The sequence below is a fragment of the Cydia pomonella genome, chromosome 15 (assembly GCF_033807575.1).
Source record: "Cydia pomonella isolate Wapato2018A chromosome 15, ilCydPomo1, whole genome shotgun sequence".
Classification (NCBI taxonomy): Eukaryota; Metazoa; Arthropoda; class Insecta; order Lepidoptera; family Tortricidae; genus Cydia; species Cydia pomonella.
The window spans coordinates 2,005,267-2,026,920 of record NC_084717.1 but is presented as its reverse complement, the minus strand read 5'-3'; the positions used below and the strand labels follow the sequence as shown (position 1 = coordinate 2,026,920).

Below are 21,654 nucleotides of genomic sequence, written 5' to 3'. Positions count from 1 at the left end.
ACTACATGAATGATAAAACAACGTGGGATTAATTGTGATTCGAAATGATTAATTATTTATTATATTTGAATAATGATGATGAAATGGATATTCCAATGCATGTATTTCCTTTGTTGTTTTTATTATATTTGTTTGACATTTAGAATTTATTCTAGAAACAATCTAGACAAGTATTTTTTATACATTTTTTTTGTATGACTGTATTTTGTGAAAGTTTTAGTATTAAATTTGATCTATGAATTATATTCATTAGTATTATATATGGAATAATATTTACAACATCAATAAATTGCTCTGATAATTAGATTAAGATAATTATATGTAATACTGTCTTACTATTCATAAGTGCTTGTTGCTAGGCCTACATGAATAAAGTATATTTGAATTGAATTGAATTGAATTGAATTGAATTGAATTGAATTGAATTGAATTGAATTGAAATTGCTGACAAAAATTGTCTTGCAGACTTGTAACATCGCTTTTGAAGAATTTAAAATAGTTATGAAGCTAATGTTAAAACGAAACCGAACATATGGATAAACAAAAAGATATGAAGGCAATAAACAAAAACATATTGACTACACTATATTAGGTTTGATGTTAATTCAATTACAATTAACAGATAATACTAACTAAATTAAACCTAATAAAATAGAAAATATAAACATAAGAATATAAGCCAAGATAACAATCATTTAAAGGAAACTACTTACTTACTACTTACTCCGTTGGCTCAGCGACCCAAAATGAGACTTGGCCTCCGACACAAGACAGCGCCACTTTTCTCGGTCCTGTGCGACCTCTCGCCAATTGTCGACTCGAAGCTCGCGCAGATCCGCCCCCACCATGTCGCTCCAGCGATACCTAGGGCGTCCGATAGGACGTCCTCCTGCTAGGCGACCCAGGTACGCTCTTTTTACGTTCCGATCTTCGTCCATTCTCTCAAGGTGGCAACCAACGGAGTCTGTGGGCTTTACTTTCTCCCATGATGTTAGGAAACATGTGTTGATAGGAAACGCGAATCTAAAATAAAAAAAATTAAACCGGTCAAGTGCGAGTTCGTTTCCCTCGCGCGCCGAGGGTTCCGTACAAACTTTCAATTTTCTCATGAAAGACTTTTGACCAGAAGTATACTATTAGTATAATTGTGTACAGCGCCATCTATGGGCGAATTGGCTTACTAATTTGTGCGATCTGGGCCGCACTATATTGGACCGTGGAAAAAGGCTGAGACAAAACTATGAACTACCTTTATCTTCCTTTTCTACCAAAAGTTAAAGGAGCCATACATCAACAAGACAACTCACGTTATATTTCCAGAGTTTTTGTGTATGTGTTTGTGATGTTTCTTTCATACATATAACATTTGATATACTTATTTATTACCCTATTTTTAAAGCACTCTTTGATTGACATACAAGATTATATATTACCTACGTTACATCGTCGCCGTTCAGTTAACGTAATAACATATTTATTTATTTATACAAGGAATTCCAACAGCTATAAAAATACATTAAACTTTTTAGATAGTAATACAGAGCCAATTACAGGAACTCGCAAATAGAAACATCTAACGCATCTTCTTCTTCCTCGCGTTGTCCCGGCATTTTGCCACGGCTCATGGGAGCCTGGGGTCCGCTTGACAACTAATCCCAAGATTTGGCGTAGGCACTAATTTTTACGAAAGCGACTGCCATTTGCCCTTCCAACCCAGAGGGTAAACTAGGCCTTGTTGGGATTAGTCCGGTTTCCTCACGATGTTTTCCTTCACCGAAAAGCGACTGGTAAATATCAAATGATATTTCGTACATAAGTTCCGAAAAACTCATTGGTACGAGCCGGGGTTTGAACCCGCGACCTCCGGATTTCAAGTCGCACGCTCTTACCGCTAGGCCACCAGCGCTTATCCATCTAACGCATCTGACTATTAAAAATGTATCTACGGATTAATTTTGGAAACAACGCCCATATTCGCCTACGGTTATGACCATTTTATTATTATTGCGTATACGGGGACGCATAAATAGGCGAGACGGATGAGTGATAGATCACGTGTGAGTTTCTGTCGTAGTCAAATATTGGTAAACTTTCATATTTTTATCAAGGTTGTCGCTGAGATTCAACATGGCGAAGACGTTTCGAGAATATTGTTTTGTATTGCTCATTAATAATGTTGTTTAAAATGTAATATTGATAGCTTATTATGCAGTGAACTAACGTAGAAGTGTGCAGCTAATGAAAAACTAATCTTGAAACGCGTTTAACCGTGTTTTAATCAACATCCAGCAGTCCTTTATGACTTTTAGTAAAGTCCAGCTATCTCTTTACTACAAGCAGTTAAATATGAACATTAAATTAATGTATGTAAAATAAGGTTAATATAGTAAAATGTTAAGATTTTTAAGTGCGTGTTATTTTCGTGGTATTTGCATTGTCGTGGTAATAATCCCACTTTAAGCTGATTACATTTACAGTCGGGTACCTACTATTATTATTGTTTACAACAGCACTTCAAGAATTCTTTTATTGCCTCTGGCCATTTTTGTTGCGAGAATTTCTACTTTTACTGTGTAGGAGGAAACTCCGACATTGATGGTATACCTGTTCTGTAGGGTAGCCATGAATCGGTATACATTTCACACTTGGATTGTAATATCTCAGGGTATTTACATTTATACGAGAATAATAATCAAATCGCAGGTAAAAATATACTAACAAGGGAAGAAGATTATTATTATTTTATTATTATTATTTATTTGTTATAAAGTCATGTACATAATAAATCAAGTCAGACCATGACAACCTGTAAGGGCACACAACATTAACTTAAAACTAAATAAAATAAGTCTTCTCATTTAAACATGAAAATTAATAATATTACAAAAAATAAAAACCGCAAGAGCATGTCGGGCCATGCTCAGTGTAGGGTTCCGTAGTTACTCTTCCGTCACAATAAGCTAAACTGGAGCTTAAAGTATAGTAAATTGTTAACCAAGGGATGAAACGCGAGTTAAACAAACAGGCAAATTTGCATAATCAGTACCTAATTAAAGTCTTTTACTATGAAGGGGAAACTTTTTACGATAACTCAAAAACAGCTAAACTGATCATGTCCGCTATAGTTTTCATTTAAAGTCTTTCTTAAGCTCTACTTCCACGATTTTTTTTCATATTTTTTGGACCTATGGTTCAAAAGTTAGAGGGGGGGACTCATTTTTTTTCTTTCGGAGCGATTATCTCCGAATATATTCACTTTATCAAAAAATGTTTGTTAAAGACCCCTATTAGTTTTGAAAGCCCTTTCCAACGATACCCCACACTCTAGGGTTGAAGCAGAAAAAAAAATCACCCCCACTTTACGTGTAGGGGTAGGTACCCTCAAAAAAATTAAATTTTTAGATTTTATTGTACGACTCAGTCGGCTTTATTGATTTATATATGCATGCCGAATTTCAGCTTTCTAGCACTAAAGACCACGGAGCAAAGCCTCGGACAGACAGACAGACAGACAGACAGACGGACATGGCGAAACTATAAGGGTTCCTAGTTGACTACGGAACCCTAAAAAACATGTTATAAACTATCGTCATTAAGAAAATCCTTAACGGGATAATAACATTTATCAAGATAATAGTAAGATATAATTTAATATTAATATTATCATAAATTCAATGTTGGTTTGATATGGAATCAAAACACACAAAAGTATGAATAAACGAATTTGAATGAAATATTTTTTTAAATTAAAAAAATAATATTAATACATATTTATTTTAAAAAGTTTATTAATTTAGAGCGTGGAGTATATTGTGAGAAAATGCTGTTCTTGACAGCATAAAACGTGTGTTTTATTTACGTTAAACGGCAGGCGACAGGCTGTCTTTTGATAAAGGCAAAATACCGTGAACGTGTAAGTACGAGTAAACTTTATGAGTTGTTTTTTTTTAACAATTTGAACTTTTTGGTTGTCATTATAAATATCAACTTAACATTTGGATTATATTAAAAAAATATACATATTTTTTTAAATATACACGAGTACGGATCAACCTTGCTATTTAATGTAAGTATTAAAAAAATAAGAAGGTATAATGAACTACCAAATAATATAAAAGATTATGAGTCTCTTACTGCATTAAAAAAAAAAAAAGTTATACATACATAATAATTTTATATAAATTTCTAGCGATCATGCTACATATGTTTAATTTTAATAAAATGAAATGTAAGCTCATTACTAAACTATAAAAAATGAGCGCTGTCTGTAAAAATGAGCACTGTCTCGCCAACAAAGTACAAGCATACAAACAGTATAAGCACTTTGGCGAGTAACTTTAAAACTGATTATGTATGTACTATTTATTATGTCTTTGAAAAAAAAAAAAGAAAAAAAAATCTTGTAACTAAAGATAAAGATAGTTTATTATTCAAGTAGGCATATTACAATGCGCTTATGAACGTCAAATAAAGCTAAAGCTACACCGGCTCTAACCCTACACCTCTGACCCGAGAAAATTTAAATTCCCCCTCAATTGGAGGAGGGTATCCTAATATGGACCGGAAAGAAGAAGTAAATAAAGAATATCTAAACCTAAATCTAAAATACGTTACATTTTAAATATTTAAAAAAAAAACACGTCTAAAAAGTCCTTAATCCATGGTCACCGAGCGCCGTAAAGCACGTTACCTGCAAGCTTACGTAGCAACGGTTTAACAATAACCAGACACTTACCCACTAGGGCTCAAAAAGCTTTGTCTGGACTTTTATGATGTCCGACAAACAATAATACTATTGTTAACCTACTTCCACGACCATAACCAAAACGGAACAAGTTGAGTTTAGTAATTATTCCAAATCGTGTCTTAGCATCTTGAAAATTAAGTCGAAAATAGAAATAAGCGTGTAAGACATTACTTCTAATTATCGTTGAAAGGTTATTGTTTCTTGATTGTGGATCTTGAGATTTTTTGCAAAAAATGCATTGTTTTCTTTTAAGTTAAAGTCTTTTATGTTTCAAGCGTTTTACTTAGGTATCAGGTACTTAGGATATGTTCTTAAAGGTTTTCCTTGAAGATACCTGGATGAATAATTACCTGGAAATAGGAAAAAATATAAATATTATACAGATGGTTTTGTCTGCTTTAAAAGAATCGCCTCTCAAATGCATCGCTTGCGGGGTATAGCACCAACAGCTTGCTGGTAGATATAGCGGAGAGATGGGACTGTCCATTTTTTTGTCACTGGGCGTCAGCTCATCGTCCTGTGTACCAAGACCCCAAATGAAGCCGTGGGACCTAGGTTAAGATGTACTAACACTAGTATTGTAAGTCTGTATATAACTAACAAATTGGCAAATTGGCCTGAAATAAAGAAATTAATTAAAATCAATTTTCAATAGGCACATAGGATTTTTTTTACAATATAGGTATCAATTAAGTTATAGGAACATTTTCTCTAGTCATACGAAATGTTATGTGTGTCTTGTTGTATGATTTGATATGACAGATTTTTTTTTATCAAATTTCTATAAAGAAAAGTAGCTACTCTTATGATGCATTGCATGATGCTCTCTTGCATGATGTATTTTTTTCTTATTTAATGCATGTTAATTGATAAAATGTAATGTTTTGAAAAGATGTGTCCCGCCGAATATTTGCTGGTCCATATTGGGATACCCTCCTCCAATTGAGGGGAGATTTAAATCTTCTCGGGTTAGAGGTGTAGGGTTAGAGCCGGTGTAGCTTTATTTGACGTTCATAAGCGCATTGTAATATGCCTACTTGAATAATAAACTATCTTTATCTTATCTTTTATCTGTAAATACTGTAAGTTCATCACGGATAAACGGTTGTAACTAAATACATAATTAATTGTTACCATCTCTGTACACATTTATACAATAAATTATATTAAAATAGCGGTGAAATGCAGGCGTGATATATACAACGCCGTACCTACATAGCAGGGCAATTCGAACGTATACACTGACATAAATTATTAAAAATAATGTCATTTAGCTATCGGGCATTTCGCTCGTACTTGTCCGTACATGTATTGACGCGAGCTAGACGTTGGTGGGCAGTAGGTATAGTGCTATCAATTGCAACTTTACCGTTAGCTATACGAACTTAGTACTTACTTTTCATATACACTAGACCCTATGGTAGCCGAATAACACTAGACCCTACTCATAGTGTTGTGTTCCTGTCGGTGAGTAAGGTTGCCAGAGGTCAACATCCCTCCCATGTTAGGGCCCGCAACGCGGATGTAGTTGCAGGCGCACATAGGCTACGGAGACTGCTTACCATCAGGCGGGCCGTATGCTTCTTTGCCACCGACGTAGTATAAAAAAGAAAAAAATATTAAATAATATTTATAACTCCTATAACCCCAATTTTACTAGCGTTCATTAATTCTAACTAACATTATAATTATATTAATATTTAATTACTCGTTTATCTATTGCACGATATACCGCGCTTATTCAATTTTAATCAAGCTTAAAGCACTTAGGTTAGTAAGGTACCATTTAAAAGGTAAGAGCCATTGTTACGCTATGAACATACGATGTTTTGTTCCTAATGTTAAGGCAGGTGCACATTATGAGTCATGGTTTTTATAGCGTAGGGGAACAGGAGATAAGGCGTAATGTGCTTTATCACACATTCATTCGATTTAGGTAATTTTGTTAGGGTTATTGTCGTATGGGATCAAAGGAATAACGAACTTATAGCATTTATCTGTCTGAAATCGTAAAATTAGTATTGGCAACACTGTGTTTTCGTTGCTATAGGTACTTGCTATATATGACTTATATGAGAGAGCTTCATCAATTAGAACGTTAACAAATTCATACAATGAGTTGGTGGCAGATTGTTCAAGTTTAAGGTATCGTTCCGATTCAGCGGTGTCAGCATGGTTCCATTTTTATCATCTGTCACTATGCCCGACACTTTCGCGCTTACATACTTGTTAGAACGTGACAGGCATGGTGACAAATGATAAACAGCCGACCCTACAGAGCTGTATAGAGGGAAGTAAAATAGCATGTACAGTCACGTCCGAAAATATCGGTACGAAAAATGTGCCCAAAAGATGTATAGGTACACTACCTTAATATGGGCAATTAAGTCGTGTATACATATTTTTTGACTCGTCGTAAATATTTTCCATTCCCAATGTTTTTTTAGTATGTTATTGACACAATGAAAACCCAGATTTTCCTTCTCTTTTCCAATTTGCAATACACAAAAAAATATTTTTTTAAAGCGAAACCTAGAACATAAATTATGCTCAACCGAAATGGAATTCCATAGAAAAAGTACGGGTGTTTCGCTAACGATCCTAAGATCGCAAAGCTTTCCTTCCCTCTTAAGTGACCAAACTCCGGGCACTTACATCCATTCTGACAATTGCGGCAGCAATGCAGGCGGGAGTAATGTCGCGTTGCAATACTGCAGGAATAAAGCTGGTGTGGTCTGAATCCGAAGAGCACCTTTACGACAAGTGTGACTAGCATGACCAAACTTAACGCATAAGTCGCGCAAGATAACATCTTTCGTCTTTTTTCTAGATTACATCTTGTATGGTGGCAGAAAGTGTAATAAAAAAAATATCTATTGTATTCAAAATCCATAAAAAAAAACTTTGCATGACCTCGCTATAATATAATGAAGTGAGGTTCCCAGTGGTTAAAATATCTATTTTATTTTTAAAAATTTAACATTTTGCACTAAAGCCATTAAAATGTACGAGTACTCCGGGAGATTTAAACTATAATTTTTAAACTTTCTACTTAAAAGCATGTTTACAAAACGATTTATGGTAAACCACCATTAAACCCGAGCATATAGGTAATTGAAAGCAGGTGAGTGTTAGGAGAATTTTCATTACTTCGTTTAACATTAACTCAATAGGAAAGCCAAGATCCCACTTATACCGGTATCACTCTACACAATATTCAAACAACTGCATCGCCCCCTGTCCAAAGCCACATAACAATTCTTGACCCTTCCAAATTTCAAGCGCAAGAAACCCCAATGCACCCACTCCCCACCAGTTGCTGGATTCCCCGCCCCATCTGGGTGCGGAGCTCAGTTCGGTTCGGGTTTTCTCGGGGTCGCACGTCGCAGGAATTTCGGCGTTCTCGTATTCGAAGTTGCCGAGAACTTAGTTCTCGTAATTCAGTGATTATTACTGGTGCGTGCCTACATTGAGGGTGATACGTGATTCTCGTTTTGGGTGAGTTATTTTCTATGGTAGAATTAAATTTATTAAGTTATTTAGTTTAAGGGCATATAATGACTATACAATTTGTAGAATACACTATAAAACTTAAAACCTAAATCTAAAAATAAATAATACTAAACTTAAAATAAAATACTAAAAAAAATACTAAAAAATATCCCCCTGCGGCATGGTGCCGTAGATACTGGCAGCATTTCCTCGCTGTATTGCAAGACTAATTCTTTGAGCGAGGAAGCTGCCAGCTCTGCGGTCGCCGGTGACTTCTGCTAACCTTTTTGAAAGGTCCTTAAAGAGTTTAAGGGCACTTGAACCCCACGGGCCAAGGGTCTCGACGCCAAAAGGTATGAAATTGTATTCTATTATATTGTTTTCTATTGCTTTTCCCTTTATTGAGAGTTAATTAGGGGCTCGGTAATTGACGTTAGTTTTATTTTGTTTTCCGTGTTGATTTAGTTTTCGCTTTAGCTAAATGTTATTCGCCGTCAAATCACGTATGTGTTTGTTGGGAATTGCAATATTGGATATGTATTTTCTGTTTACTGATTTAGTTATTCATTTCGCCTGACAAAAAACAACGACTAAACAATGACTTTTATTTTAGCTAGATTTTCGTGTCAGGCTGAATATTGAATTTGAAATGTTTTTTGTTCATCTTTATTTCATTTTCAAGCTATATCCGGAGTGCAATATAAATGGCGCCAAAATATTTTTTACATATTTATTTACTTTTCCTACAATACGTTTTAATATTCACATATTTTTCTAAATGCTTACCTACTTAGTTCTCTTTAAGTTAGTAATTTTTAAAAATAAAAAATAAACTACTTTTTTTAATCCTTAAACTTATAGTTATTTTTCTTGCGCGTAATTTTCTATAACTCTCTAAAAAAAACGATTATTTACTATCGTCTTTTTGTGAAAGCTAACGATAGGTACCAAAGAACAAAGTTCTATTCACCGTTTGCCTAGAAGAGATCTCTTAAGGGTAGGGCAATGCATTTTCCATACAAACCTTGTGCAAGTTTTATTCGTTACTTTTGGCGCGGATCTATTGTTTCGCATAATGATTGAAAGTCATAATGTCATGATAGTCATATTATCATTAGTCACAACTCTGAAACCGTTAACTTTTCAAGAATTTTCTTCTTCATTTGCCATGCCCTAACGGACGTCGGCGACCACCTTTGCCATCTCTCTTCTGCTCTTGGCCATTCTTGCCAGTATGGCTGCGTTATTCACGTTCGTCCATTTCTTAATATTGTCAAGCCAGATGAACCTCCTTCCCCTTCCCCTCTTGCCATAAATTTTTCCTTCCAATATTAGTTGGAATTTCCTTAGGTTATCCTAATAGGTTAGGTTTGTTTTATGACAATCCTGAAAAGTTACGCGTTTCTGAGAAAAACCAAATTATGGTTAACGAAAATGCGGACAAACAATACATTATGACTTAAAACTTTGTGGGAAACAATACAGACCCGTTTTGGCACTGTAGCATTTAATTTCTGTTTTTGCTTGTATATATTGGACATTTAAAGTAGACATTTTTATTTATAAAAAAAATACAAAAGTACAAAAAGAGTTAAAAAAACCCTTCAAGGTAACAGAAAAATAAACATATTTACCAAAAATAATAACTAGCAAAATCACTAACGAAAAAAAACATGCACGAAGTTTGTATGGAAAGGGCTTGCCCCACCCTTCGCCTTAAGACGAAAGAGGAGGACGCGCGCGAAATCGCCTTTCATACAAACGTAGTCCCCATTTTCCTCTCTGGACATTAACATGTTTCAGAATATTTGGACTATGCTACGTTTGGTTTTACTCTAATTTTAAATTATTATAAGAGTTAGGTGCATTTAAACATTTGTATGAAATCTGTTTTTCGTACAGTCAAGGTATTAAATATCGACGCGAACAAAGTGCCAAAAAGATGTACACACTACTTTAATGCCCATGGGCAATAAGGTCGTTGTTGCGAATGCAACTTATTATTGTATAAAAATCAATGCAGTAGCTAAACGCTAGTATTCGGAGGCTTTTCAAAAGCACCAATAGGAGCGCTCCACATATTTTCTAACGCGGCCAATTAAAGGCACCCAAATTAAAACCACCTTGTACATCATCCTCCATACTATCAACACCCCTTTTCTACATTGAACCGTTTTAGCAAGAACCCTAAACCAGTACCTTTTGGAAGATTATACTTCACTTTATAATCAATCGAAGTTTTATTTGAGTCGTCGACATCCTGACCTGCACGGCGGCGGCTACAGTCATGTATACATATTTTTGGCACTTTGTGAGTGTCGATATTTAATGCCTTGACTGTACCAAATCATTACAATAATAAAAAAAATCTTTAAAAGTCACACGTAGGGGCATAGCTGCGGTTAATATCTAATATACATCAAATTATGCAAAAATATTGTACATAACGTAAATATCCAGAGAGGAAAATGGGGACTATGTTTGTATGTAGTAGCGGCCGTCCCCTTTCCTCTTAAATGGGTTCCATACAGGTTTTCTCCGGTCCCCAAACACGTTAACCTGTAATCCATCTTCCGCTGGGCGAACACTGGAATTGCTCTAATTCCGCACTTTGCCGCCCCCTTTGGCCCATTACTCCCCAATTTGTCATCAGCTCAACCAATGATCTGAGATAATTCACCATTTCTTTGACTTCAGCGTAGTAACTGTGATCGTTATTGATAATTAATCTTTTTGAGCTCAATTTCTTTGAATCCATTAATTTTAACGAGATTTTGTTGTAACGATAAGTTTTAGATAAGTTCTCATTTAGATATCTTTTGTATGTCGTATAATTGACAGAAGCAGCTCAGCCAATGTCACTTTGACGTTAGAAATATCGTAGATAGATCTTATTGGGATCACAGCGGAATTTGTCGTTTAGTTATCGAGATCAAAGATCTTTCCAGGATCTTAAACATGTCTTAATCATTGTTCGAATCGGGCCGATCGTTTCTTTTTTGTCAAGAGTATTCTATGTAGGTATGATAATAATAAATAGCGGGTGAAAAAGTTTATCTACTGGCTGTACTAGTAGCGATACATAAACAAAATACTTTCGGCGTTTTTATTACCCGCTACTATTTGACCGACTTTAGCCATAACAATGATGTTTAGCGGGATTTTATTTTATTTTCTCGCATTACTGTTATTTATTTTTGAAGCTTTGGTGCTCATTTTCTTAACGCTGATGTTATTATTATCATCATGAATTTAAGAGTTATTCTCTTGTCAGTGGAGTATCTTCCAGCTTTTCCTACCTTGCGCCAGCTCTTTGACTTTTTGATACGACACGACCCCTACTTCTTCTTTAGCTTGGTCTAAGTAACTGCGTCTGGGTTTTCCTTTACCTCGCTTGCGTTCTATCCACCCCTCCAGGATAGTTTTAAGGAAGTGATCATGTCGTATTAAATGTCCAATCATTTTTCCACGTCTGTTTTCTATAGTGTTCAGAATACCTCTTCTTTCACTTACTCTTCGTAGCACCTCTTCATTCGTTATCTTGTCTCTCCAACTAATGCCTTCCAATTCCATTCGTCTCCAGCATCATGTTTCAGATGCTTTCATTCTCTTCCTGTCTCTTAGGGTCATTGTCATGGTCATGTTATTATATAATTATGGCATATGTTGTCGGTAGTTGGAATCTATACCCCTATCCTCAGTAAGTCTGTAATTGTAGATCAAACTGTTAACATGAGCTCCGTGTTTCAATATCGTTTCCTAGCTTAGGCTACCACAATAATTATATTTTACTACCGCCTCAATATTGTCGAATGAGGTACAATTCTGTCATTTACCCAGGTTGTATGGTTACCAAACAGAAACGTAGCCGGAAAAGCAATTTTATATAAACATTAATGTCCCGGTTCTAACTATCTCCCCTCTCCAATTACGCATATGGCTCACTGTCGCCGTAATTATTCGGCGCTATTGATTTTACCAAAATATACGCCTTCCGTCGCCAGTGGGATGTCGATGTCACCTTCCATATAAAACATTGATTTAGTAAACATGGGTATATTTTGGTGTTCATGTAAAAGTTTGGTCGCCAATCATAACGGTTTTGAGATTAAAGTAAGGCTTATAAAATACATAAAATACCTCATGGCATTAAGTCTGCCTTTTGTACAATCGCCACGCTCGCGGTGTTTCAGTTAAGAAAAATTTCCCTTAATGCAATCCTATAACCTAACCTAACCTACCTGCAATCTTCTAATCGAACAGCAGCTAGCGTCGGCAGTCGGTTCGACAGTGTGTTGACGCTTTTAATAATTGGGTACTTGACACATGTTGAATATTATAACAAAATTTAGTTAAATGGATAGAAAATGAGCCATCCATTATAAAAAAGTGGAATTAAAAAAATTATATTGAGATTATAAAAAAATACAAGGCTCCGAAATCTCAAAAAAAAAAAATATTTTTGTCTTTCGAAAATAAAAAAGAAAATGGTACCATTCGATTCCTTGCATTTTAATGAAAAATAAATTGTATGTCAACTATACACATAAACGCAATATTTCAGGGTCAAAATGGCAATTTCCTTCATCTTCCATACATTTAGGACAGACTTATATGATGTGACGTCACATCACCTTATCATTTTGTTAGAGGCGTTTCAATCGTCGAGTGCGAGCGTCAGACTTTAACTCTCATTTCTGACCTTTGTGTTGCTTAAATGCCATGAGTCCTATATAGACATTTGATCCCCAGGAAAATCAAGATCGTTTGACATTATTTACAAAAAACAGTCAAGTAGCCAATTGGCTTGGTAATGACTTCAGACATATCAGTTGCTAGGGCATAAAAGGGTTATGTTATTTTATCCATTTTAAAATAAATAGATAAATAAATAAATACATAAATAAATGCATAATTTATAATTATAAATAAATGGATAAGTCAGTTTTTTATACCTAAAAGTAATTTTGACGACCGGTCGTCTGGCGTGTAGTGGGTAGTAACCCTGCCTATGAAGCCGTTGGTCCTGGGTTCGAATCCCGGTAAGGGCATTTATTTGTGTGACCAGGACAGATATTTGTTCCTTAATCATGGGTATTTCCTATGTATTTAAGTATTTATATTTATCACTGTCTGAGAAACTACAACACAAGCTTTCTTGAGGTTACTTTCGGGCTTATATTTATATTTTCGATAAATGATTGTCATCTTGGAGTAACACAGCGGCGGACTTATCCGTCACAGGGAGAAATCACATCATATAACTAAAATTATAAATTTTGCATACCTATAAACATGAAAGTTGTCCGCTATTGTTGTCGGACATGGCTCGGCTCCGCGAACTAGTCTTATTAAAACTTCGCCAGCTCAAGTATTTGAGGAATATAACAGAATAAACCTGCTCAGAAGTTTTGAATACTTGCAGTACTATTGTGCGTTAAGCAACAAAACATACCCAGTGACTAGCAATGAAGTACATACATATACGTATCTTTAAATAGAACAATACCTCTAGTGTAAATAAATTCGATTTCGAAACGTGACGTACGCGTTTGCGTTTAGTCTAATTTTGTATTGGATTTAGAAAGAGCGCGCCAAGCGAGACGTTTTGGAAACTCAAAATCCTATACAATATGAGACTTAAAGCAAACGCGTTCGTCACGTTATGATGTCGATCAAATTTACACTAGGGGTACTGAAATCTTTGTAACTACTTAATCTTTGACTAATTGTAGAAAGCGCTGAGCATAAAACAATCATTGTAGAATTTTAGAATGAATAGAGAATCAATAGAAATCTCTCTCTCGGCCGAAGTCGGCGAATATTCGGCGTTAATAACATGCGAGCATTTTTCAGTTAAATTAATTATAAAAACTGTTCGCCAACAATGCACGACAAATTGCTAAGATTTCAGTTTTGTTGCTAAGAATCAGTGAATGTACGCTACGCATCCTCTCAAATATCTGGTGAAAACGCAGCCTAAGACCTTCTAGCAGTGGACAAGCTAAAAATGTCAGGTATGACAAGAAAACCTATCAATTAAGACGGACATCTGAAGCAACAATTTGGAACGTGTAACAAAGTTTTCCTTTAAAGCCCCCTGGAGAACCTACCCAATTTAAATATGCACAGAAGCACAAACACCCTAAAGAAATTTATCATTTACAAAATTAATGTAAACTGACTTTATCAGTAGCTTACGGGCGATGGAAACTCGGAACTTCAAGTTAAATTTGACGAGTGGCTCTCGAACGAAGTTTTCACTTAAGGCAATAAGTTTTGAATTATGGAGGCTCAAGATTTGAGTGATGAGAAATTATGTTTTTCATGCGAAGGTGTGCTTAGTTACAAGTGCTGTAGGTGCATTTTTAAATGGCAGATTTATCTTTGTAATGGCACTGGCTATTTAGGTTGCAAGTTGGTTGTTAGTAGGGTAAATAGAGTTGGCCATGGAGCGAGCAAGGCTTAGGTGTAGGTGAGTAAGATTTAATTAATGTTTAACTTGTTGATGTTTGAACCTTGGGGCATCTATCTCAAACAGTGTTAAGTTTCACTTACTTGTGCTTCATATCAATTAAATTTTGCGTCTTGATTAGGTAAGGTTATATCGATTGGTGTGGTTTAGTATAAATTATCGATCGACGTCGACTGTTCCATTCTACCATCGATCGATGCCATGGATCGATTATCAATCGATTGGTTTAGTAGAAACCATGGATCAACGTCGACTGTTCCATTCTACCATCGATCGATGCCATGGATCGATTATCAATCGATTGGTGTAGTAGAAACCATCGATCAATGTCGACTGTTCCATTTTACCATCGATCGATTGGTCTAGTAGAAACTATCGATCCACTTCCACTGTTCCATGTCTCGACTCGTGTGGTAACACCCTTAGAGTGTCATAACCAGATATAGAAGTTTTTGTGGCAAAATAAAGTGATCGATTAAATAAAATATCGACATGTCTATCATCGATGTTACCTTCGCGTTATAGATATTTTTAACATTGTATAAAAAGATAGCTACCGCGAAATACACAACACGTTCGATATCTTCTTTGATACAATCAATCAATCAATCAATTCTTTATTTCAAGATAACAGTGATCCCATTTTTTGTTAGTATTACATAAGATAAGACTTAAAAACTAATGTTAATACTTAAAAGTTATATTAGACTTAATTAATTTAATTAAACTTATCATTATGGGACAACAAACGTGATCAGCAATCATCTTCAGAATGCTGTTTGTGCTATCCCTGGTTCTACGCAGTAAGGAGGCCGCTTTCTTGCGTATAATTGCTGCGAAGCCGTCGGTTCGAGCCTCCGCAAACATGGCGGAGGCGCTGCAGAACCTAGGCAGCCCAACCAGCACCCTGAAGGCATTGTTGTACACCACTCGCAGAGCATTATACGATTTTTGGGTATAGCTGACCCAAAGGCTACCTGTGTAAAAAGATGAACAAAACGCCTTAAACAAAGTTAATTTTACCCCTTTTGAACATCTAGCAAACCTTCGGGCCAGCATGTTCGCCCTTACACACAACGCTCTCCGTTCTCTCTCTATATCCTCATCGTCCTTTAAGTCGTCGGTAACAATATGCCCTAAGTATTTAAACCTATTGACTCTTACGAGACCGGTCCCGTTGAGTCGAATTGGGGGCACATGCGAGGGGCATTTGTTCCCGGCTTTAAAGACCATTACCTCGCTCTTTTTACCATTGTAAATCAAACCGTGTGACGAGGCATAGGACTCGCATATGGCTACAAGCTTGCGGAGAGCGCCGACCGAGGGCGCCAGCAGCACCATGTCGTCTGCGTAACTGATGCTGTTTAGACATACGCCATCAACATGGCAGCCGACATGAGTGCTGCTAAGCTGCTCAATCAGCGCGTCCACATACAGGTTGAATAATATTGGTGAATTTAACCCACCTTGTCGTACGCCACATTCGAGCCTATATGTTTCCGTAACCTCACCAGCCCATATTATACACCCATTGGTAGTATAATATATGCAATAAAGAAACGTTGATAGGAATTGTAACTGATTTGCATTCTTAAAATTTCCCGGTAAATTACAGCAAGTAGTATCATCTTTTAATTATTAATCCGTGACTGACTTATCGATGTTATTATTTGTCGATATTAAAATTTCTCAAGCACTCGTTTTTGCCACAAAAACTTCTATATGTCTGGTCATAACATCACACTATAGAGAAGAAATATACAGTAATATAGACCAGATTGTAAAGTCTGTCTTTATTATTTCTGATTCTATTCTATTACATACTGTATTGTTTATTCAGAAACGATTGAGAAAGTTTAATTTATTCGCAAGAGTGGCAAAGTAAATTGATACAAATTTTGAGTTGTTATCTCATGTTGGCCGGTAGAATTGCTTTTTAACTCATGCTTTTCAATTTAGATTTGATTTGTAATATTTTACAATTATTATTTTCTTCACTTTTTTTTTTATACAACGTCTGTGGCAAACAAGCATACGGCCCGCCTGATGGTAAGCAGTCACCGTAGCCTATGTACGCCTGCAACTCCAGAGGAGTTACATGCGCGTTGCCGACCCTAAACCCTCACCCCCCTCGTTGAGCTCTGGTAACCTTACTCACCGGCAGGAACACAACACCATGAGTAGGGTCTAGTGTTATTTGGCTGCGGTTTTCTGTAAGGTGGAGGTACTTCCCAGTTGGGCTCTGCTCTAGATCTAGAATGACATCCACTGGCTGTAACCTACCACACAAAGCGAGATAACATTCACAATGCCCATACCACTCTTGTGGACGTAGTTTAAGGACGTACCCGGGTCGTACGTACGTGTCACGTTGGTGACAAATGCTATTTTTAAACCAAAATCCATAGAATAGCATTCTCCTTTTAGGAAAAAACCGTATTATATATATCGGATTATCTTTAAAACTTGAACTTCTAAATAACTTCGACTTACCTGATACAGAAATGTACATTATTCACAGGTTATTAATAAACCAGCGTTACTTAATTAAAACTTTCCTTTCTATTGTAAATAAACAGGACAAGTTAAAGTTTAAGTTAAAGCCTGTTACTAGGTAGCAAAAAGCACAAATTTAATATTACTAAAGCTTTGTCTGAAGTTAAGTAAAAGCTCTCGCTGAACAATATAAATGCAATAAGGATGAAGTTAAGGCGCAGGAAGATCTTGAAAGGATAGCAAGTTATCCTGTTTCATAATAATGTGCATTATAGTTAGGTTCTTCTCCGAAGACTCAGCACTAAGTGGACGGCCGTGAGTGTGCGTTATTGAATTCTTATTTTTAACGAAAAAAAGTAACCGATGAGTTGATAACGACATTACGCATTTTAGGAGCAAGTTTCATGTAAATAACTTTCGCGCAATAGTACATTACTATAGAGGCCGGGCAACGAAGGTTGCAAGCCAAGTAGATATAGACGGCCGAGGGTATAGGGATCTTAGCTAATCTATGTGTTTCTTGTATTGCTTCTAATAAATTAATCGTTTCATTTTCCCATACGTACATATACGTCTTTTGTATCATACTTTGCATAGCCTCCTATTTAGCACTTATTTAGTTCGATGAAATTGAAATCATTTTCAAATGGAACTGATTTGCATTTGTTGTACCGGTCAATTTTAAATCAAAAGAAAATCAATTCTGTTTCCTGCACTATAGGTTCAAATTGCATTAGCAAATTTTGTATGTTTCATACTTATAGCTAAGGAGGATATGTATATGAGTAAAAATAAACCCTAAGCAAACGTTTAATGTTTTTCCAAAGGCTAAGGACTAATACAATCATACAACATAATAAAAGGAAATACCAAATACTTTAATAATAAATACTTTTCCGCCCTTGTTAGTAAAACGTATCTAATTTATTACAAATCCCGCGTGGCCCACTCACAGCAAGTCTCAAGTTAAAGACAAGCAGCCAAGGAAAGCTGAAGAAGGCACACAAAAGCCGCAATTTATAGAGGAGAGAAAATTAACTGGATCCATTAGAATAGAAAACTAATTAAGATTTCCTACTCATTAAGTTATCTTAAGTAAGATAAATGGGCGGAAAAATGATGACCAGTTTAGTAAAGTAGCTATACAACCAAGGCTCGGAAACCGGTTAAATTTTAAAACCGTTATCATGTACTTGGCGTAAAACCTTTTAATTTCGCACCGACTTAGCATTAAAAAAAACAGATCACGGTGCAATGCTCTTAATGTTGATTTCAAACAAAATCAACATAGCACTGGTACTGGTAGGGTACTTAAGTATCAATTTTGATATTAAATTAAGTGCCAAGCAAGTTCTTTTGAAAGAAAGACTTTGTAATGACGATATACATTCTTAAATTAAAGTGAATTCGTTTATCCCTTTGGTTTTAGTAGTTATAAAGTGTGGATAGTTCATACATCTAAGGATCAAAAATAAATAGCCGAAACACTTGATCCCCTTTAAAAATCAAGAATAAGCTGCTCAATTTGTACTAACAATCAAATCATTTACCTGCTTCAAATTCTTACAACTTGACAAAACAAAAATCCCCCTGTTGTTTAAAGAGGTCTTACATAATATTTGAATGGGTATTACCTGTACCGTTTTTATAAAATTGTTGACAAAAGTCTACTATTTCATCAAATCTTGACCGTATATTGTAAAGTCACGTACAATGAAGGATGAATCACGCTATACAGTCCAAGGATGACTCACGCTATACAGTCCAAGGTTGACTCACGCTATACAGTCCAAGTTCGGGCCGAGGCATCCCGTCCGTTTCCTATAGGTTGCATCACGTGATCACCGATCACCCGTTGAAGAAAACGAAGCGTCGTCCCGGGCCCGGAACTTTCTAGCGCGAGTCATCCTTTGAGCCCGGTAACGATTTTAGAGCAAAAATATAAAATTGGGAGATTTAGTCGTTGAAATTGTACACCTTTCGTTACGTAATATCTAAATAACAAGTATTGGTTTCTATTAGCACGTTATTTCATCTTACCTTTTAATAATAAGGTCGCAAGCGTGCGCTCCTCGGTAATATGTGACGAGAAGGGACAGTTTTTAAAAAAATATCAAAAAATTATGGTAGTAAATTATACAATATGATGTATAAGAACAGATGTGTTGTAGATTGTTTCAGTATCAAAATTACGTTGAAATGAAGTCGATTTTCAGAGAAATTGTCACTTGTTTTGAAGTAATTTCTGGAGTAAATTGATTTCGTCTAACTTTCATTTACACTCCAAATTTATAATAGCAAAAATGTACATTAAAGTTGAAGTACAGGATATGTATGTGTAATACAAAATTACCATTTTTAGCAGTCCAAATTTTACGAAATTTTCAAATAAGACAGACAAAATCATTGCTTTACGCGCGTTTACCTAAACGTCCACCAGAAAAAAAAAACATGACTAATTAAGTAAGTCTGTTTTCAAAAAATTGATTTATTAATATGAAAGATAACAAAACGTGCTAATAGAAACCAGTAATTGTTATTTCTAATAGTTAACAAAAGGTGTACAATTTCATTAATTTGACATATAATTCTATCAATTTGACATTTTTGCGACTAAAATCGATAACGGCCTCTCATATGTTCGTTAAAAAGGAACTTTCACATATTGGCTCTTCCAAGAAGATGTTCCAATACAAATGCGATCTTTCATTACGTAAGTACCAATTGCCCTAAGTACGTAGACAAGTCAAGATGCCAATCGTTCTCGCTTCATAACGTAGCCTAGTAAGTTATGTCTCTCTATCACTCTTCCTAATTAGTGCGACAGTGACAGTTGCGTTTCGTTCGCCATGACATCTTGTCTACGCACCCTGAAGTCCCATTTTTGACGTAACTACCCACGGGTAGTAGGGCACAGGTAACTACATGCAGTTACGTCAAAAATGGGACCTTAGGGTGCGTTGGATAAGTGGGTAGGGTAAATAAGTGCACTGCACGCACAAAACATTTCGCGGAACACAAAACCCGGTCAATAAACGCTAAATTCTTACTAACACGATAATAAAGTTTAAAACAGAAATTCAAAGCCGCTTTGGCCAAATCAAGGAAAGGTAGACACAGTTAAATCGAACACATAACGAAGTACAATATTGAAGGCACCTTTAGATTTACTGTCTTTTTCTCCTCGGGGGAGTTCGAAGTATTTGACGAAATATTCCTTAAGCCCACAAAGGGTCCTCAGGTAGATTGCGACAATGCACGCAGGTAGAAAAGTAATCATTTTGTGGACTGTGAATTGGGATTTTTGTCACGGAGGTATTTGAGGTAATTGGTATTTTACTGGAGTTAACGTTATTTGGCGACAGGTCATTCTGTACCGGATACTTTGTCAGTTTAGGACAAAATGACAGATTTTTAAGAGGATTGTTACATTTTTACATGAAAAAAAAATACTATGTGCTGTGTCATTATAAATATAAAATTGGCCACAATTATTCTTACAAGGTACACCCGTCTTTATGTGTAACTTTAGCGATAAGATATTATAAAACTTCGAATGTCGATTTTTTTAGGAAAAAATGAGTTTAAGCAGATATAACAAAACACGTGCTCATTATTTTTTGCTGCTTTCAAACATATACTCAAACCAGCCATTAACTAGTAAGTTGCTGGAGCAACTTTCTATAGGAGTTAGAAGATTTAGTAACTTTTTAGTACTTTGGAGGACAATTTCTCCCAATAGGTTGAGTTTGGTCAGCTAAAAAAAATACGTGTACGTTATTTTAGACTACTCTATAACATATATAAATATGAATCAAATCGGAACCGGACAGTTGAGTACCTTTCCTTGTTAGTCACGATGGAACGACGAAAAACTATAAATGTATCACATACTAGATTTAATTGCATCACGTTTTTTGTAAGAAAAGCGCTGGTGGCCTAGCGGTAAAAGCATGAGACTTGCAATCCGGAGGTCTCGGGTTCAAAGTGTTCAAACCCAGGCTCGTACTAATGAGATTTTTGGAATTTATGTACGAGCTCAACGAGGGGGGGGGAGGGGTGTTAGGGTCGGCAACGCGCATGTAACTCCTCTGGATTTGCAGGCGTACATAGGCTACGGAGACTGCTTACCATCAGGCGGGCCGTATGCTTGTTTGCCATCGACGTAGTATTCAAAAAAAACATTTGATATTTACCAGTCGTTTTTGGTTGAAGGAAAACATCGCGAGGAAACTGGACTAATCCCAACAAGGCCTAGTTGACCCTCTGGGTTGGAAAGACAGATGGCAGTCGCTTTCGTAAAAACTAGTGCCTACGCCAATTATTGAGTGTAGTTGCCCAATGGACCTCAGGCTCCCATGAGCAAGAAAAAAAATAACACAAAAAATTTAGGTTTTTTTTGTCTCATATGATGAGAGATTAGAAGTAGAATTCATAACGCCTG

The 21,654-nt window shown here is 35.9% G+C and overlaps 1 protein-coding gene across 1 annotated transcript in view; it reads left to right on the top strand.

Moving 5' to 3' along the window:
• Positions 1-7,223: 7,223 nt before the first annotated feature.
• LOC133525563 (connectin-like) overlaps positions 7,224-21,654 on the top strand; it is a 31,120-nt gene continuing 16,689 nt past the window's right edge. The window contains exon 1 of the mRNA XM_061861861.1: positions 7,224-8,245. The gene's annotated coding sequence lies outside the window, so the exon portion shown is untranslated. The remainder of the gene's footprint in view (positions 8,246-21,654) is intronic.